This window comes from Apium graveolens, chromosome 2, assembly GCF_009905375.1.
Source record: "Apium graveolens cultivar Ventura chromosome 2, ASM990537v1, whole genome shotgun sequence".
Lineage (NCBI taxonomy): Eukaryota > Viridiplantae > Streptophyta > Magnoliopsida > Apiales > Apiaceae > Apium > Apium graveolens.
This window is the reverse complement of record NC_133648.1, coordinates 121,126,987-121,148,527: the sequence shown is the minus strand read 5'-3', so window position 1 is coordinate 121,148,527 and position 21,541 is coordinate 121,126,987.

The window sequence follows — 21,541 nt, the reverse complement described above, 5'->3', positions numbered from 1 at the left end:
ACCAAGTCTCCTAGATCTTGTCCAATTCAAGGACTCCCAACACCTATATAAGGGGTCTCACCCCCACCAATCAGAACTACGTTTTTTGGCTTGATTCTCTAACTCACAGAGATACGTAGGCATCTCGTAAAGACAGAGTTAAGCTACGAAACACGAGAGCACCCATTAAAGGCCTTGAGCTCCCGAACCTTAGTAATAAATAAAGTAATTAATACACCCTAGTTTTCAATCCATAATATTTGGCGCCGGCTGTGGGGATCTTAACAACAACCATGGCGAGAACACGGAGTGGAAACAGCGCCCCTGGAAGTACACCAACTGGAACGACCCAAACGATTTCGTCAACAGTGGAGATACCTCCGCATTCGACCTATGCCGCCCCCCAAGGAGGAGCCCAGGAAGGGGCAATTGAACCTCAGCCACAAGGGACGATTTCCCCGACTCCTCAAGGGACGAATTCCCAACTTCAACAGTTACATACACTTGTGAATTCTCGACATGTTGAGTATGAATATTCAACTGTTGTGACCACTAACCCCCTTATGGGATGCCCCTTTACCCCGAGGTCGGAGGGAGTGGACATGCTAATCGGAGTGAAGCACAAGGGCAGATGCCCCAATATATACGTGATTTGGCTCCTATCTCAGAGGATCAAGAATTCTATGGTCCTTACACTGAGAGAGACTCTGAATCTTCGGATGATGATGTGGCCCCAAGAAGGAGGCGTGCTGGTAAAGAGCCGATGCATGATGGTAATCAGCGTCCTAGGAGCACCCGAGGGACGAATCCCCAAGAAGTGCAGGAGAGAATCAGGGCTCATGAGGCTGAGATTCAAAGGCTGAAACGTGACTTGGAGGCACACCAGACCTCCAGACCCCTGCTACCTCCAAGGGGGAGAAATCATCCTCCAATCATAGACCTGGATGGTCCGCTACAGAGAAGGGTTGTTGTCCCAAGGGCTGATCCAAGTAATCTTCTTCCCCTGGGAGATCCTACTCCACCATTCACTGAAGAGATAATGAACGCTCATATCTCAAGAAAGTTTAAGATACCCACCATCAAAGCTTATGACGACACTGGAGATCCCGCTAATCATGTTAGGACGTTCTCTAATGCACTGTTGTTGCAACCTGTGAACAACGCTATTAAGTGTCGGGCTTTTCCTCAAACCCTGTCGGGAATGGCTCAAAGATGGTATAGCCGTTTGCCTCCGAATTCTATTGGGTCCTTCAGAGAACTAAGTCAGGCTTTTATTAAGCAATTCATCAGTGGGAGAGTGCATGAGAAAAGTTTAGCATCCCTCATGAGCATTGTGCAGGGAGCAAAAGAGTCCTTGAGGGACTATCTGAATCATTTCACCAAGGAAGTTTTAAAAGTCCCTGACCTTGATGACAAGGTAGCTATGATAGCACTGTAACAGGGAACTAGGGATGAGTTCTTCAAGATGTCATTGGCCAAGCGCCCCCTGAAAGTATGTTACAGCTCCAAGATAGGGTCGGGAAATACATCAAAGTGGAGGAGAGCATGAGAAAGACAGTAGTGAATAACGAGCCCGCTGGTGGCAAGAAGCGAAAGACTGATTTGAAATATATTGCTAAGGACAAGTATCCTAGAACTGAGCAAAACACTGATTCGATCCTGAAGAAGGGAGGACCTGGGTAAAAGTTTACTGAATATGCTAAGTTGAATGCTCCTAGAAGCCAGATCTTGATGGAAATAGAGAAAGATAGAGATATTCGTTGGCCTGAACCCCTGAAGGTTGATCCTACCAAGCTAGATAAGAGTAAATATTGCAGATTCCACAAGGATGATGGACATGACACCGATGAGTGTAGACAATTGAAAGATGAAATAGAGTTCCTCATTTGAAAAGGAAGGTTGAGCAAGTACACTGGAGTTGGAGGAGATAGGAATAACAATGGGAGAAAGAACTTTGATGATCGTAGGAGGGACCAAGACGATCAGGGGTGAAATCCCCAGCCTAGGGGACCGGTGATAAATGCAATCTTTGGAGGACCGCGGCCCCGAGGGCCTGTGATAAATAAAATCTTTGGAGGACCAACTACTGCTGGTTTATCCAAGAACTCAAGGAAAGTATATACTAGAGAAGTTATGCATATTGTTGGGGAAGCCCCGAAGAGGGCTAGGACAGGAGTAACAATGGCATTTGATGATTCTGACTTGGAGGGTGTGAAATTTCCTCATGATGACCCGCTGGTCATAACACCAATAATAGGGAACATCCCGGTGAAGAGGGTCCTTGTAGATAACGGTGCCTCGGTGGACATCTTAATCCATGATACCTTTCTAAGGATGGGTTACAATGATTCTCAATTAACCCCGACCGATATGCCAATATATGAATTTGTAGGAGTGGAGTGCCCCGTAGAAGGGATAATTAAGTTGCCAACGACCATAAGTCAGGAACCAAGACAAGCAACACAAATATTGGACTTTGTGGTGGTAAAGGCTAGTTCAACTTACAACGTAATTATGGGAAGGACAGGTTTACATGCCTTCAAGGTAGTCCCTTCTTCTTATCATTTAGTGATGAAGTTTCCCACCCGGAATGGGATTGGAGAAGAGAGAGGAGATCAAAAGATGGCAAGGAGTTGTTATGTGGCCTTTCTTAGGGCAGATTGGGTTGGGGGCAGGTTCTTCCTATTGAAGACCTGGATATCCGTGAGAATAATGAGAAAAGAGGGAAGCCAACAGAATACTTGGTTCTGATTCCTTTGGCTCCCGAGGATCCTGAGAAAGTGACTTTTATTGGAGCAATACTGGGGGAACCCCTTAAAGGGAAGTTGGTGAAATTTTTACAAGAAAATAATGATGTATTTGCATGGTCGGTAGCTGATATGCCAGGCATAGACCTAGAACTAATCACTCACAAGCTGAATGTGGATCCGAATTGAAAGACTGTGAAGCAAAAGAAAAGAAGATTTGCTCTAGAGAGACAAGAGGCTATTAAGCAAGAAGTAGAAAAGCTCTTAGAGGCTGGTTTCATTGAGGAGATACAGTTTTCAGAATGGGTAGCAAACCCTGTGATGGTAAAGAAGGCTAATGGAAAATGAAGGATGTGCGTGGATTTTACCGATCTGAATGACGCATGCACTAAGGACTGTTTTCCATTACCAAGGATAGATACGTAGATAGATGCTACTGTTGGTCATGAGATGCCGAGCTTCATGGATGGATTTAGTGGATATAATCAGATCAAAATGCACAAGGATGACATCCCAAAGGTATCATTTATTACTGACTTTGGTGTTTTTTGTTATCTTGTTATGGCGTTTGGTCTCAAGAATGCAGGAGCCACCTATCAAAGGTTGGTAAATAAGATTTTCAAGGACCTTATTGGAAAAACTATGGAAGTTTATGTTGATGACATGTTAGTCAAGAGTTTATTAAGAGCTGATCACATAACCCATTTAAGGAAGCCTTTGAGGTGTTGAGATATCACAAAATGATGCTAAATCCTGCAAAGTGTGCTTTCGGAGTGGGATCTGGAAAGTTTCTAGGTTTGATGGTCTCTAAGAGGGGAATCGAGGCCAACCCTGATAAAATAAAGGCTATCCTAGATATGGAATCACCACATTCCATAAAAGATGTTTCAAAACTCACTGGAAGAGTTGCAGCTCTAGGACGTTTCATCTCCAAATCTGGAGACAAGTGCTTGTCATTCTTTAAATCCCTGAAGAAGGTTAAGGATTTTGTATGGACTGAGGAAAGCCAGGAGGCATTTGAAGGATTAAAGAAATATATGGCTCAAGCCCCGTTGTTGGCCAAGCCAACTCTAAATGAAACTTTGTACTTATACTTGACCATTTCAGAAAATGCCTTGAGTGCTGTATTGGTTAAGGAGGAACTTAAAGTCCAGAAACCCGTATACTATGTTAGAAAAATTCTGCATGGGGCTGAGTTGAATTATTCAACTATTGAGAAGTTTGCTTTAGCCTTGGTATTGGCTTCAAGGAAGTTGCGTCCTTACTTTCAGGCTCATAAAATTGAAGTGCTAACAAATCAGCCCTTGAGAAATATTATTCATAGTCCCAAAGCTAGTGGGAGGCTGATTAAGTGGGCAATAGAATTGAGAGAATTTGACATCAAGTACAAGCCACAAATGGCAATAAAAGCCCAGGAATTGGCTGACTTCGTGGTGGAATGTACCATACCCAACCAAAAATTCGGGGGCAGGAAGATATTATACATCAAAACACAGAAGGTGATAAAGGAGACAAAGAAAAGGACGTTAAGGAGAAGGAATATTGGGTTTTCTATTTTGATATAGCATCAAAAACAAATTCAAGCGGAACATGGCTAGTTTTACGAAGCCCCGATGGGTTCTTGATTGAATATGCCATAAAGCTAGACTTCCCAACTATAAACAATGAAGCAGAATATGAAGCTCTAATAGCTGGCCTCGGCCTAGCAGAGACACTGAGAGTCAAGAACTTAAAAGTATGTGGAGACTCGAAGTTGGTCATATCCCAGGTCAAGGGAGAGTTTGAGGCAAGGGATGATACAATGGCTAAGTATGTCCGCCTAGTAAGGGTTGTGATGACTTAGTTTGATGAATGCCATATTGAGCACATCCCGAGGGAGGAAAATGCTAAGGCAGATGCATTATCTAAGTTTGCTTCATCAGAGATAAAGGAAAGTTCAAGAAGTGTATACTTCCGCATTTTGAAAACACGAAGCATTGATGTTAAGCTTGTAGCTCCCATAGGGCTCGGGACATCGTGGATAGATCCCATTAAGGCCCATATCCAAACTGGTTGGCTTCCAAACGATGTGAATGAAGTACAAAAATTGGTTGTTCGAGCGCTGAGATATTTTTTGATCGATGGGATTTCGTACAAAAGATCTTATGTGGTTCCTTACTTAAGATGTCTCAGGCCCGATGAGGCACGATTGGCTCTTGAAGAGGTACACGAAGGTATCTGTGGGCAACACCTGGGGGCAGAGCACTGGCTCAAAAGATAACCCGTTTAGGCTTTTATTGGCAAGAGATGATGGCTGATGCCCAAGAATATGTGAAGAAGTGCGATCGTTGTCAGAAACATGCACCAGTTGTTCGACAACCCCCCGAGATGTTAACTTCCATCAACTCTCCCATCCTCTTTGCCATGTGGGGAATGGATATACTTGGGCCATTCCCCATGGCCGCGGCACAAAGGAAGTTCCTGATTATAGCTATTGATTATTTTACTAAGTGGATTGAAGCCAAGCCTTTGGCCAAGATCACAACTAAGCACGTTGCACAATTCCTATGGGAAAATATCATGTGCCGATATGAAATTGCCCGTATCCTGGTTATCGATAATGGAATACAGTTCAACAATGAGGAATTCAAGAAGTATTGCGAGGAGAATGAGATTGAGTTATGGTTTACCTCCGTAGCTCACCCGCAAGCCAATGGGAAAGCGAAAGTGGCAAATCGTATAATCCTGGATGGACTGAAGAAGAGGATCGAGAAATCAAGGAATAATTCGGTGGATGAAATACTACCAATACTATGGGCCTATGGAACCACTTGTAGAGTCACAACCGGGGCAACTCCCTTCATGTTAACATATGGGGCAAAAGCGGTTGTTCATATGGAAATATCACATTCGTCTCCCAGAATCCAAGCTTTTAACGCTGAGGAAAATGAGGAGGGGCAAAAGTTAGCCATGGATCTTATTGATGAAGTGCGAGATGAGACACATGCGAAGATAGTGGAATATCATAAGAGGGCTTCATTCTACTACAACCTAAGGGTTAAAGAAAGATTCTTCAGACAAGGAGATTTGGTCCTGAGAAAAGTGGAAGCCTCTGGAGTAGGGCAGAAAGGAAAGCTCGCCCCAAATTGGGAAGGGCCATATAAGGTTAAGAGCGTTTAAGGGAGAGAAACTTACAAGTTGGAGACCATGGGAGGAGAAGAAATTCCCCGCACTTGGCATGCTCAAAACCTGAAAGTTTACTACATATAGTTTATACATACCCTAGGGGAAACAAGGTTGAAAAGCACCTTAAAGCTTTGCTTGCGTAGGATTTTGTATGTTAGTTTTATAATACTATCCAGTTCTGCGAAGAATATTATGTAAGGGATGAATCCCAAAGAGTTAATAATTTATAAAGTTTCCATTTAGGACGTATCATAAACTATTTGGTTCATCTTATGTGTGATTGAGTTTGCTTATCTATTTTCAGTACAAGTACGAAAAACAAGAGGGAAAGCTACGAAAAGGCAGGAAAACTATCTAAACTCTCATAAATAGTGCAAGTACTTGAAAAAAAATAAAAGACAAATAAATAGTTAGAAAATGACATAAATAAATCCTCGAAGGGAATGAGTTCAAGATACAATAAGTTAAAAAAACAACAAACATAAAGAACTAAAAACACTACTCCTCCATGTGGGAGCCTTCCTTCCCCTGCTCATTCTTAACACCTCCCTTCTCAGCATCAGTAGAAGGCTCAGCATCCTTCGCGGGAGAAGCAGGAGGAGAGGTAGTGCTGGGATCCAGGATACGATCATCAGGCTGAGGAGAGTTGAAGAGAGCATCCAAGCTGTCCTCCGTCTCTGGTTGTTCAGGACTTATAAAGTCCTTAGGATCTACTAAGCCAGGATGCTTCTCCGAAACCGTCTTCACAGCCGCATCACATCCCTGGGTAAACTGTAGAGAATAAAGACCCTCATCATGAATTTCCATGAGATTCTTAAATTTCTCAGAATCCATGTAATCATCAATGATGGTTTCCTTATCACCCCGAAGCTTAACCAGCTCGGAATGAGCCTTAGACAGCTCCTCCCCTTTGGTCGCTAGCTTTTTCTCCAAAATCTTAGCCCTCTCCTTCCACTTCTTCATCTCCCTCTCGAATTCGTCCGAGTTCCCCTTCCAGGACCTAGCTTGGTGAAGGGCCACCTGGAAGTAAGTGTTGCTCTGCACAAAGAGGTATAACTTAACACAGTTCTATAAAAGATAGAAAAAGGTTGGAATTAAAAAGGGAAAAAAGGATGTTACCACAGCTTGGGCTTGAGAACCCATGAACTCAATGGACTCAATGTCACTCCCCGTGACAATGTCAGTAAAGTCGTGGGGAGTGATAGAGTGATATGACTAGTCCTTGGCATGTTTGGTGGATCTTACCACCGTATCACTTCTTCTGAAGCCCCAGTTGGGCCTAAAAGAGTGCGCCTTCAAGGGGGGATCCACATCATCTCCCAACTCCACCACCGAAACGTGGGGCCTAAGGAAGGAAGGAGCATCAGGCTTGCTCCTGGGGTCTTTGTTCAGCTTGACCCTCTTCTGGCGGCCAGATTCCCCCTCCTCAGGCCTATTGATGTTGTTAATAGCCTCAAAAGCTGAAACAAAAAGAAGAAAAGTGTTAGAAATCTGGAAATAACAGAATTTCAATAAAAGAAAGAATGAAATAGTTACACAGTTTAAGTTACCCTTATCACTAGCCCGAGAGAGAGACCAACTTTCTTCAAGGAGAACTCCTCTAATAGGGTCCAGGTATTTGTTTTGCCGTCATCTGAAATGAGGGCTTGATATGCCACCTCCTCTTCATCAGTTAACCTAATGCTAGAGGGGCTACCATTTGATACTTTATAAAAAGGCCTATGGAAGGGAGTGGCCCAATTACCTCCATCCCAAGTCAGCCCAACAAACTCATCCCTCCAATTGGGGTTATTTTCAACTATGGAGTTACCATAAAAAATATGGGGAATTTTGGGCCTTTGACGTATCAAAACCCATCCCGGTTGAGTTAGAGCACTGTTATAAAACTAGATTTTTTTTCTAAATACAACAACGGAAAGGGGAAATTTATTCCTAAGGCATAAAACCATAAAACAAATAATATTTCTCCATGCGTTAGGAGGGAGGTGACATGGGTTTATTTTTACATCTGCGAGCAGAAGAGGAATGAATTTATGGAACGGGAACCTAAGACCTGCGGTTAGGGCTCCTCGATAAACAAAAAGCGTATCCCCCTCCCAATTACATGTCCTATCCCCAGGGGCGGCCGGAATAATCCTAAGTTGAGGAGGGAGTTTATAAATGGTGTTGAAGGCTTCTATCCTACCATCTAACTCGTGAAAAGTATTGCCATAATTGTATGAATCTAAATCAGATAAAGAGGGATATGCATCGCCTCTAGAGTTTATCATATCAATGAGAGAAGTATAGGGAGATTGGATTTGAATTGCAGTACCTCTCTTAGAAGAATTCATCTTTCCCAGCCGAGCTAGATCGCGATCCGCCATTGATATTCTTGGGATGAATGTGACGCCCTCAATCTCGGGGTTAGGAAATGAGGACTCACACGCCTCTAATCTAATAATTAAATATGCATAAACCCCGATTAACTACTAACAGGATCAACAGGATAAAGTATGAGACAAGATTACAACTACCAATCATAAAATATAACTTACAAACCCAAAATATCATTAAATAAACAATATCGATTCCGGCTGGGAACCGACAGATAACCCATTGTATCTTTAAACATTTCCTTCTAGGCGTGAGCTCACTCTTAATTACCACTACATGCTCTGGCAACCGGAAGCCCTCAACACGGTAGGGACCACCAGGTACGCTCTTACGAGCAGTGCGCCTAAGCCTGGCCATCTTCTTGCTTAACTGCCATGGTTAGATTAAAACAAAACAAATGAGTATAAAACTCAGCAAGTAACTATATAGCAGTTCTATGATATCAATTCACAATATGCTTTACCAAACTCAGGGCATTCTACTTTATTTGATCTAGGTGACAGATTTCCAGCTTTTGGGTTAAGGAAAGGTTTTTGAAGGAACAATATGGAGCTTTTAAGTGGTTATCGGGTGAACACACACACATCGAGCACACACAACACACACACATCTACATGCAAGTAGATATACACACATGCACACTCTTCTACCTACATATAGGTGTTTATCAAGAAGATTTAGGGATGACTGGTGAGATTAAACAAGGAAAAGAGAGGTATACCGAGAGAGATAGAAGAAAGCCGAGAGAGAAAGAGAGTGAGAGTGTTCGAGAGAGAGAAAGAGAGAAAAGAGAGAAGAGAAAGTGAGTGCACGGGAGGAAGAGAAAGAAAAAGAAAGGGAAGTGGGTTTATATACCACTTAAAAATAAGGGCAAATTTGTAATCTACTAATTCCCTTTCTAGCTCTTTTGTTCCTTTTCTTTTTACTCAATTGTAACAAAAATCAAATATAAAGTATATCTCTCTCGGGAAGTCGAGAATTATTGAAAATGACAATTTTAATACGTAGGCCTCGAAATTAGCTTTTTAACCATTACTCATAATAGATTTTTGAGCAGACGATTGATTTTATATGAATTTCGCAAGCTTGCTTTAATAATATCATTTTCCACATAAAATCAATTTAAAAATGCAAAGACCAACAAATAAATCCACTCATCATTTTTAAAAAGTCTCTGGGACTACTACGAAAATATCAGAACAAATCCCATGTTTTTATCTTACTCGAATGATTTTATAAAAATGCGCGAAGGTTAATTAAACCTTTCTTTAAATCACGAAATTCCTTTAAAATTCACAAAACCTGTCACAGAACACATAGCCATGCACACAGACAACAATCTCACATATATAATCACATAACAACTCAAGTCCGATCATAGAATTTATCCCTCTTTAATCTTTATCCTCTTTTACGCGTACCGGGTCACGTTCAGCCTGACGGTCCGACGCTCAGCATTTCGATTACGCTTCTCATTATCTTTACCAATCAACACGTCACTTAGGACGAAATACTTTATTTACACATTCATTTCATTTAATCACACATAATTCACATTTTATACTCTTTAACTCCTTATTAGGACGGGTTCCGCTCTACCTGACGGCCCGACACCACAGCTTAACTTCTAAGCTGACTCTTTAAATTGGAACGTTTTTATCTACGCTCCTATATTCTAATATACAGAAAAGACAATTAATCAGCACTTAGTCACATAATTATAATCACATCTCATAACATATACTTTATTGACCTAATTACGTCGCAAAATCCTCAATCGTCACAATCTACCCTCCTTAAAAGGATTCTGTCCCCAGAATCTAATCTAAGCAAATAGATGGGGATACTTTTCTTTCATTTCGCTTTTTAATTCCCAAGTCGATTATTCGACTAATGGATTTCTCCAAAACACTCTAACTAGAGGTACAACTTTATTTCTAAGCGTCCTTTCTTTTCGATCCAAAATTCGTACTAGCTGTTCCACATAGGACAAATCTGGTTGGATTTCCACTGGTTCCAACTCGATCACGTGGCTCGCATCAGCATTATACTTCTTCAGAAGAGATACATGAAACACATTGTGCAGATGTTGCATTTGCGGAGGTAGCGCCAATTCATACGCCACTTTTTCAACTCGTCGCAATACTTCAAATGGTCCAATGTACCTAGGACTCAGCTTCCCTTTCTTTCCGAAGCGGGTTAAACCTTTCCAAGGAGATATCTTTAACAAGACTTTGTCTCCAGTTTCGAATTGCACATCTTTCTGTTCTTGATTTGCGTACTTTGCCTGTCGATCTTGAGGTGCAATTAATCTCTTTTGAATGTTTCAACCTTTTCCTTCGTTTGCTGAACTAGCTCTGGGCCAATTAATTTGCGCTCACCAACTTCGTCCCAATAAGTAGGGGATCTACATTTCCTTCCATACAACGCTTCATAAGGCGGCATGCCAATACTCGCGTGATAACTGTTGTTGTAGGAAAACTCAATTAAGGGCAAATGATCGTCCCAATTTCCTTTGAAATCTATTGCACAGGTTCGCAACATATCTTCGATCGTCTGAATTGTCCTTTCACTTTGTCCGTCTGTCTGCGGATGATATGCCGTACTCATTTTCAATTTCGTTCCCAAATGATCATGGAATTGTCGCCAAAATCTCGAATTAAACCTTGGATCTCTATCAGACACGATAGATACAGGAACTCCATGACGCATCACGATCTCATCCAGATATAATTTGACCAACTTTTCCAACGAAAACCTTTCATTTATTGGCAAGAAATGTGCTGACTTCGTCAACCGATCGATTACCACCCAAATCGCATCATGATTTGACTTGGTTTTAGGTAATCCTACCACGAAATTCATCGCTATATGCTCCCATTTCCATTCGGGTATGTCTAGTGGCTGAAGCAATCCGCTTGGCCTTTGATATTTCGCTTTGACTCTTTGGCACGTGTAACATTTACTTATCCATTCCGCAATTTCCTTTTTCATGTTTGGCCACCAAAAATTTTCTTTTAAATCCTGGTACATCTTCGTACTTCCAGGGTGAATTGAAAATCTCGAGTTATGCGCTTCTTGCAAAATCTCGTGCTTTAGTTCCACGACATTAGGTATCCTAATATGTGAGTTAACACGGTATATCCCTTTTCTATCCTTTTGAGCTTTAATTTCTTCTCCCGTCAACTTATCCTTTTCGCGATTCATCACTTGCTCTTGACAGCATCGAATCTTTTCCAAAATCTCGGGTTGAAACAACATTGCATATATAGCTTCACCTCCATATTCTGGAGTCTGCACCTCTATTTCCATCTTTTCAAAGTCCTTGATTAATTCTTCCGATGACGTTAACATATTCAACCTTTCTTTTCGACTTAAAGCATCAGCTACCACATTTGCCTTTCCAGGATGATAGTTTATGGCACAATCATAATCTTTGATCAATTCCAACCACCTTCTTTGTCGCATATTTAATTCTTTCTGAGTAAAGATATACTTTAAACTTTTATGATCCGTATAAATCTCACACTTTTCTCCGTACAAATAATGCCTCCAAATCTTAAGGGCAAACACAATTGCTGCCAATTCCAAATCATGCGTTGGATACTTTTGCTCGTGCGGCTTGAGTTGCCTTGACGCGTATGCTATTACCTTCCCGTGTTGCATTAACACGCATCCAAGTCCTTTATATGAAGCATCACTGAATATCACAAATTCCCCTTTATCATCTGGTAATGCCAACACTGGGGCAGTTAGTGTAATAACCCCAATTTTTGTAAATTTTTGAAACCCTTATGAATAGTGTTTTTGCTGAATGAGAAAACTTTTCATGCCACACTATGTAGGGGTTCTGATATGGATATTCTGAGATTTTATTAGTACTCTATATGGTATATAAGTGTATGTAAAGATCGTCAGAATCCAATTCTGAACACTTTGTTTTTTTCCCGGAAATCCACTAGATACGGAGAGAATTGAGTATAAGGTAACAGGATGAAAAGGATTTAAATTAAAGGATTATAATAGAGGATCATAAAAAGGAATATAATGTATTGAGAAAGGTTAAGGGAACCTAAGTAATAAGATCCCGGGTATGATCCTTCAAACGATAAACGAAAATGAAAGTTAAGCGAACCGTATAACAGATCAGCGGTCATTAGGCAAACAATTAGGAAGTTAATCAAAGGGATTAGAGAGAGTGATGTCACCCAACCAATGAGAAGAGGACAAGGAGGGAAAGATGACATCATAACATGACATAGGCATGACATGGGAAGGAAGGAGATGTGGTGGATTTTTAACCACACAAAATCAAGGGCAAATAGGTAATTTACTAAAACAAAAACAAAATCAAATTAACCAAGCCAAGCAAATCATTTTCATCAAAACACAAAAATCATTCCTCTCATTCAAGCAAAGCTTGCTCTCGGCTTTTACTATTGTAAAGGGAGGAGAAATTCAAAACTCAAGATCCAAGCTTCCTAAATTGGTGAGTTAATTCCCTAATCATCCTTATGCATAGTTAGGGCTATATCATGAGTTTAAGCCATCAATTCTTTCTCAATCTTCTTCATTAAATCAATGAAGAAGACAATGAATAGTGTTTTCAAGTTTTTAACTTGAAATTTTTCTTGTTTTCCTTTAAGATCCAAGCATTCCTAAGACTTCTCAAAGCTTCTTAAGGCTTCCTAGCTCCTCCCACCACTTCAAGGAAGGTATATCATCTCCAAACCCTAGATTCCTATGTTTAATAAGATGATTTTGATTATTATAGTGATATTGTAGCTTAATGTTTGTGGTTTAGAGTTTGGGTTGAAGTGGTATTGAAATGGAATGGTAAATCTTGTTGTTTTGATTAAAAGAACTTAAGTATAGTTAAAGTTAAGCTTAGGCATAAGTATAAATGTTGGAATTGAATTGATTGGGGCTGTTATGATGTGATAAGGATGGATGTTGGTTGTGTGTTTGATTTGAGGTTGAATTGTGGTTGGTTTTTGAATGGTTTAAAATTGGGAAATCGCGTAAACATAGCCGTCGTAACGTCCGATTTTCTTTAGACTGTTTTTGTGGATAACATTAGGACCCGAGAACCCCCTGCTAGATTATGACCATTGCCATGTCTAGATATCTCGTGTTACGAGCTTCGTTTTGATATGTAGTTCGTTCGATTCCGATGCACGGTTTAGGAGAAACGACCGTTTCAAGTAACGGCGTTTCGCGAACAAAACTTTTCCCCTCGCCTTACTTTGAAACCTTGGTTAAGGACCTTAAATGACTAATTAGGGTAAGAAACATTTATGGTAAGTGTGTTAGGCAGTTGGTAAGATACTCGTGAAGGAATCGCCTTAAAACTCGTAAAGGTTAAATTATTAAAAATGGTGGAGCCGAGGGTACCCGAGTGACTTAAGAGAATCAATAAGCGCAAAACAAGCGTTAGAGTCTAAGTTAATTAAAGTATAGATTTACAAGTGACTTTGGTTTAATTCCAACTTACTTGTTGTTTATAGGTTACAAGACTCGTCCCGAGCCTTTTATCACCCCAAGTCGCTCAGGCAAGTTTTCTACCCGATATACTGTTGTTGTGATGTAAATATATGTATATGCATTATCTTGTGATAGTGCATGATTGTTATTAGCGAATTTTGCGATATATTGGAGCATGCTGATATGGTATATATGCATGTCTGTTTCATAATCTGGTTATCTATCTGTTGATTTCAATGCTTATAGTTGCATAATACCTATGCTAGAAATAAGCAGTAGTTGCGTATACCCTTAGTATAGGGGACCCAAAGGTGAATATATTTCTAAACCGGGAGTCGATGTTCCCGAGTATATTATATATATATATTTATATATATATGGATATGGTTTTCAAAACTATTGATCGAATAAGGTTTATTCGATACCTTTATTTTACTTAATTGAATATTACTTGAATATTCATCCGAGGACTTATGACTCCTTTTATTTTATTATTTGAATATTATTTGAATATTCATTCAAGGGCTTATGACTTCTTTATTTTATTAAATGAATATTATTTTGAATATTCATTCGAGGACTTATGACTCCTTTTATTTTATTATTTGAATATTATTTGAATATTCATTCGAGGGCTTATGACTCTTTTATATTATTTATTGAATATTATTTGAATATTCATTCGAGGGCTTATGACTCAGTTTATATTATTTAATGAATATTATTTGAATATTCATTTGAGGATCTATGACTCCGATTATTTGCTGAGATATGTTCTTTATTTTATTAAAGAATAAGGTGTCAATAATCAAACTTATTTTCGATTATTCAAATAAAGATAGTACTTTCACATAAGTATATCTTCGGTTATTTAATACTCATTTCAAGTATAAGTCTTACAACTTCTACTTCAATTATTTTTATAAAGATTATCTTTATGAGAATATTATTTAAATAATAATATTCAGGCATTTTCTAAATATATTGGGACTGATTTACTTCATTAAATCAGCATTACTCCAAACACTCTTTAAAGTGTTTTCGAGTCTTCAAAATGATTTTTAAAAGTTAGAGCGGATCCCAAAACTCATTTTTATATTTAATGATCTTCCTTTTTAAAGGGGATTTAAATACTCGCTCAAAACCAGAGGGATCCGGTTCTGTGGTGTATTTTATATTCGCAACAAGGTTGCAGTTTTGGTAAATGAATTGATTACTTACCCAACACTCGGGAAGTAAGTCCATCTATCGAGTCGGCATAAGCAACATGGGCTCAGTGGGCGTCCATGATAGTGTAAGTGGCTCAGTGAGAGTCCATCAAATGCATAAGTGGCTGAGTGGCAGTCCAGCATAAGGTCCTATTACGACCAGGGTGATGACCAATGGGGAATTCGTCCATCTACTAGTAGAAAAGGTTACTTATTGGTATCTTTGCCTAATCAGCAAGATATCAGGTTTATGCCAAAATTCTTTCCTTTCCAAATTTATTGGATATTGCAATTATGTTCATACTTTACATGACAGAGGTTTTCAGGAAATGTATGTATATATATAGGTGTATATATATATATCGGGACTTAATGAAGTATATCATAACTTCATTTCCTTTAATAATATTTCAAAGATTTAATCTATTCAAATCTTGTCTTGTAGTCTCATCTATGTGATGAACTTTTGAAACTAATTATAACTTGAACGGAGGTAGTTCAAGTAGTATTTGGAAAAGATATAAGTATATTGGATTATCTGGTAACTCCATCTTTTAAACTTATATCTAGTAAATGATTATCTTATGCATGACAAAGATTTTCAGAAAAACGTTGAGACAAGGTTAGATATATGAGATCACCTTACAACGATATTTTTATACAGGTATAAACTGGAACTTTGTGTATATTATACATGGAAGAGGACTTCCAAGATTTTGAAAAGTATATATGTATATATACTGAATATTTTGCGACTTCATCGCATTAAGATATAAACTTGGTTCATTCCTTTTGACCAAGACTTTCATGAGTACTATGAGAAGGCTCATATATTGTTAATCATTATATATATTATATTGGTAGGCTTGCTGCTCACCCTTGCTTTCTGTTTTCATCACACAACATCAGATAGACAAGATGAACAGGACCAAGCTCCCAATTCGCGAGCGGATAGGAAACATTCCGCAGTTTCCTATAGGCGTTGATGTCGCGGTAGCTGAGGTAGGAACTACCAATAGGCTAGGCTTTCAACTTTTGATGTACCAGATTTATGTATATTTATGAATTGTAATAATGGAAAAGAAATGTAAATTTATTCAGAAACCTTTTCAAGGTGTATTGACATATAATTGTGGAATAAAACGACTTGTGATTATTTTTGGATATTCATCTCTGAGATATAACTTGTGGTGTGTGTATTTATTGTGGGGTCACAGTACAGAGTAGTTGATTATTTATTAAGATTGGGTGTTATTAACGGAAATGGAACTCGTGACAACCGGATCCCCGACCCCGGATCTGGGGGTGTTACAGAAATGGTATCAGAGCTAAGCGTTATAAACCTCAGAGATGATGTGACGTTAAGATAATAAGTTCACTAAGATAATAAGAACTCTTGCCAAGTTCATAGTCGGACTACCTAACGTAGTACTGATAGTTAAAACCCTTATGGGAACCCCTATAAATATCGTGATAGTAGCGTAGTTCGTTATCGTACATGGTAGCGGGACTCCGAACCCTGAGGTTGAGGAGCAACAGAGCGATGATGTTTTATTTCTAATTGGAGATCGGATTGTGGATCCGATAGAGTGTCCTAATACAGGACCGGATGATGTTGATATTGAGGATGTAGCGGTTGAGGATGTTGTCCTAGAAGGGATAGTTGTTGAGGAGGATCCCATGGAGGATCCTGACAAGAATGAATAAAGGACCACTGATGAATTGATGACCATGGTTAGGTCGACTACCAGAGGTAGGATTGGTCGATCACTACCGGAGGTTCGTTCAAGTTTGTAAAGATAGTAGCCCCCTTTAACGTGGCTTACTCGTAAGACTGAGAAGTTCGAATGGACAGAGAAATACGAGAACAGCTTTCAAGAACTGAAGCAAAGGTTGGTGACGGCCCCTATGCTGGCGTTGCCGGATGGAAAAGGAGATTTTGTGAAGTGTAGTGATGCTTCGCACAAGGGCTTAGGGTGCGTGCTTATGCAGCACGGTAAGGTAATCGCGTACACGTCAAGACAATTAAGGTAATATGAAATTCGATATCCCCACCCATGAGCTTGGGCTCGTGGAAATAGTTTTGCCCTAAATATTGGAGGCACTACTTGTATGGAGAGAAGTGCGAGATTTACCTAAGCCATAAGTGCTCTAGTACATTTTCCCGTAGAGAGAGCTCAACATACGCCAGAGGAGGCGGTTAGAGCTAATCAAGGATTACGATTATGAGATTCTTTATCATTCGGGGAAAGCCAATGCGGTGGCTGATGCCCTTAGTAAAAAGGAGAGACTCAAGATGATAATGTCTTTGAGAGAGTTTATAAGAGATTTTGAGAAAATGGAAATAGAAGTGAAGGTAACCGGAGCCGGTACCGAAAAGCTGTTTGAGATTGCAAGACAGACCGAATTATTGGAAAAGAACATATTGTGCCAGAAAAAGTGATGAATGATGGCAGAGAGCCAACAAATAGATATGAGATTAATACCGAGAAAGATGATAAGGGAATAATGAGGTATTCCTATAGAATTTGGGTTCCAAATGTTTAAGAGCTTAAAGATGAGATCCTAGATGAAAGTCATAGTTCAAGGAATAAGATTTAGGGCAAACCCTGAATGTGATAGTCAGGGAGGACGCCATCAAGATAGAAGGAACCCATAACATAATGAAGTGGAAAATGAGGATTTTAACGTATAAGATAACCCCAAGTATGGGAGAAGGATGAAACATTTCATACTGAGAAAATAGAAGTCGAGCAAGATAAGGAGACCCGAGACGGTACTCCTATATGGAAATTCATGGACCTGTCTAAAAAGAACTTAGACTATTATCCCCAACCACCACCTTGAGGAAACAATGCGGTAGGAAATTCTTTCATGACCTTTAAGTCGCTAAGCTCTCAGAGTTCCAAGGAACAAGCTGACCCAGCCGAGGCAAGAGCCTGGCTAAAGGAAATATAGGAATCATTTGAGATTCAAAATGATTGATGAACCACAAAAGACTGTTTTTGTCACTTACCTTCCTAAGAGAGAGACCACCCGCTGGTGAAAGGCCAAGGAAGGCACGGAGCAAGAGATTATAATAAACTGATTTAAGTTCAGTCAATTGTTTTCGGGAAAGTAATTCCCAAAGATAAGGAGATAGTGTAAAAGCTTTAGAGCCAGAACAAAGGCAGACGAGTATGATGAATTATGAATCTAAGATGTAAAAGTTGTCAAGATTCATTCTGAAGACACGAATCCAGAATGACGGGATGTTTGAAATCAATGCTTATGTTGTGTTGGTTCATGAAATAATGATAAGAGAAAGGAATATAACGGCAATAGAGTTTGAGGAATGATAAGGGAGTTGGGTATGAGGAAACCCTAAAGACTCGTAGAAATAGAAATAGAAGAGTATGTAATCGTCAGGATGAGGGTGATTCACTATGAGTTAAAATTGATGGTTGAGGGCATAAGAGATACATATATTTTATCCCCTGTAAGTTGGGAGGATTCGAGGAAAACCTAGAGATAGTTCGAAGGATAAATAATGAGACACGGATAGACTGAGGAGACAAGGAAGTAAGAAATTAGGAAAATTGAATGAAGGAAGTGACCTTCAAGAATGTGAAGTGTAAGACCGGTGGCTTGTTACCCAGAAAGGGAGACGCCAGGTATGAAAGATATTCCAACATTGAGATGACTGTTGAGATAAACAGCAAAAGTAAATAAGGAATTATTAAGAAGAAGTTCACGTTGAATATGACCAATATCTTCCAGGTCATCCTTGTTATCGTTACCAAATTAGGCAAGAAAAGCGGATGACCATTGTTATCTTTTGGAGGCCATATGGATTGACCTCAATTTGAATAAGGATGCTATTATGAAATTAGGTATAGACTATCGAGGTGGAAATGATGAATAAGATAATCTGTCAAGGATATATGACTTGATTTATCCATGGATGGATGCAGGTACCTTTTAAAGGTGGAATTAAGGATAGAACATCGGTAACTTAAAATGAATCCTAGGTGAATGCATGAAGGTTGGCATTCCACCCTTAATAGGGACAATATGAGTTTTGACAGTATGATTTGGAAAGGGTTAAAGTAACAACAACCTTTAAGAATCAGTGGAGAAATTTTTCAGAAGTATATAGACAATGGTTTTAGTATTAGTAAATGGTATTTTGATATGCCCTATATTTAGGGAATACAGGAGGAACGATTCAAGGATAACCTTAGAGGTTTTACAAGGAGAAAGGTAAAATTCAAAATTTTCAAGAATAGAAATGTTGATAAAGGAAATATGACGTAATTATATTGATGCCAAGTGAGGCACGTGTTAAACCACGAGAAGGTATGGATCGAACCAATAATGGTCGAAATTGTTCAGGACAATTAGGACTTAAGATAAAAGATGTTCTAATTATGATTGAGAGTCAGTCATGACAGTGATTAACCTCTAAAGACTGAGGCAATAACTTATGGAAAAATGGTAATTTTTTTTTTACTCATCAGATTTTAAGGAAAACATCTTCACATAAGCTGTGATTGAAATAAGGTAGAAAATTTATTTGGAAGTGGTTAAAATGACATTGACTGTAAGGAAATTTTACTATCAGGAAAGGCCAAAGAGGTGGCCGACACTTTAAAGGTAAGAGGATAATTATAGGCGCTTGTGCCAAAGGAATACAGTGATGATGGTTAAAGCTATGAAGGTTGTATTATGGTTTGGAAGATTGACATTCCTTCTGATGACTGTACAATACCCAACCGTAATAGTAGTTCGGTAAAGGTTTAATTCGTGTAATCGCCAGGAGCGGGCTATCTATCTTAGAAGGTCCTATCTTGAGATAAGCCAGGACCATGTTTCAAAAAGGACTAGACGAACCTTTGAGTTAAGTCTTCTATTTAAGGCATATGATTTAGAATGGTATTAACCTGCTATCGTTGCTTTGACTGAAACTCTTCTGTAATTTTATCTACTTCATGTCATGAAAGTACGTCAAGTTCAGGAGTGTTCTTCATGAATCATGAACGGTGATCATGTTACCTCCTTAGGAGAATTAGATACGAGATGTATGGACTCCGTATGGTTAGATATTAAGATTTCATGGAAAGTGAATGATGACAGTAGGTCAGTGGTGGACCATAGTAATGCAGCAATGATTCTGCGAGTAATGAGCTGATTACAACCGTGAGAGTTGTATTGGAATGGATGTTGAGATTGAGTACCACTAATCGGGTCGTGGTAGTGTATAAGTTATCATTGATAGACTAATTAAGTAGAGTATCTACCTATTGAATATTTATTTCCCTCTTATGAAAAGAGAGTCGTATTATTATACGAGGAAGGTTGCGGTGCAAGCATAGAATTCTAGTGACGATGATGTCTCGAATGAGATCCCAGATTCGATTTTCGATATCGAGGAAGTTTCAAAGGTGATTGTGTATAAGCTCGAGGAAGAGCATGGGTCCATAGAATGATGGACGGAATAGCAAAAATATTTAGGCATGTGAAATACGATGCTATAATACTTATATGTTTTGTTCTCCTATGACAAATCTCTATAGTTCAGAGGTAGGTTCCAAGCCAGATATTTTGTGGCAGTATATTTTTTTCATATATACAATTCTCTTCAGTTCGTTCTTTTCTCTTCTTTTCATTTCATATAAACTGAGAAGAACAACCCTTCCAGAAGGGGAGGTATTGCCGAATGACTATTTATCTGTGTGATAGAAGCCTAGTAGGATACCATCTATTGTTTAATTGCTTGTCAAGTACTAAAGGCTGGCCACCTTCTGTACTAACTATGCGATATAACAAGTGTTCATGATCATAGTGATCTCTCAATAAATTCTTTTACTTTTACATGATGGATCAAACTTTGGAAAATAGAAACAACTGAAAAAGGAGTAGTAAAGTTATGGTGGTATTCGGAATGGAAACACATTCGTGATACTAAGGTTGACGCGTGTATTAAAAGGTTATAGAATGCTAACGAGCAAAGGTATAACCAGTATAATATTAGGAACGGAAGGTGATAGCGATTACGAACTGGAAAAGAATGGATATTGAGAAGCAAAAGCTCTAATGCTAAAAGCTATAATGAGAGTCTGTGCAATAGACTTGAAAGAAATTGGAATGATCACTTAACACGGGTTGAGTTTTCTTACGATAATAGATCATATGTCAATATTGAGGTATCGCCTTATGAGATCCTTGAGGGAAGACAATGTCGATCTCCCTTATGTTAGGATGAAGTTGTAGAGCGCAAGATGCTCAGACCCGCAGTAGTCCAAAGGATCAAGGATATAATAGATTTTAATCAGAGGACGGCTGGTAGTAGCCCAAGATGGGAACACGAAGTATGTTGATTTGACACGAAAGGACAAGGAATGGGAAGTAGGGGACCTAGTGTTGTTATAGGTATTCCCTTGGAAAGGATTGATGAAATTCGGAAAGAAAGGAAAGCTAAGTCCACAATTTGGCGGACCCTTGGTTATACTAAAACATATTGGGAAGTTAGCATACGAGCTAGCCCTACCCCCGAACCCGTAGCAAGTTCATAACGTGTTCCACGTATCAATGTTAAGAAAG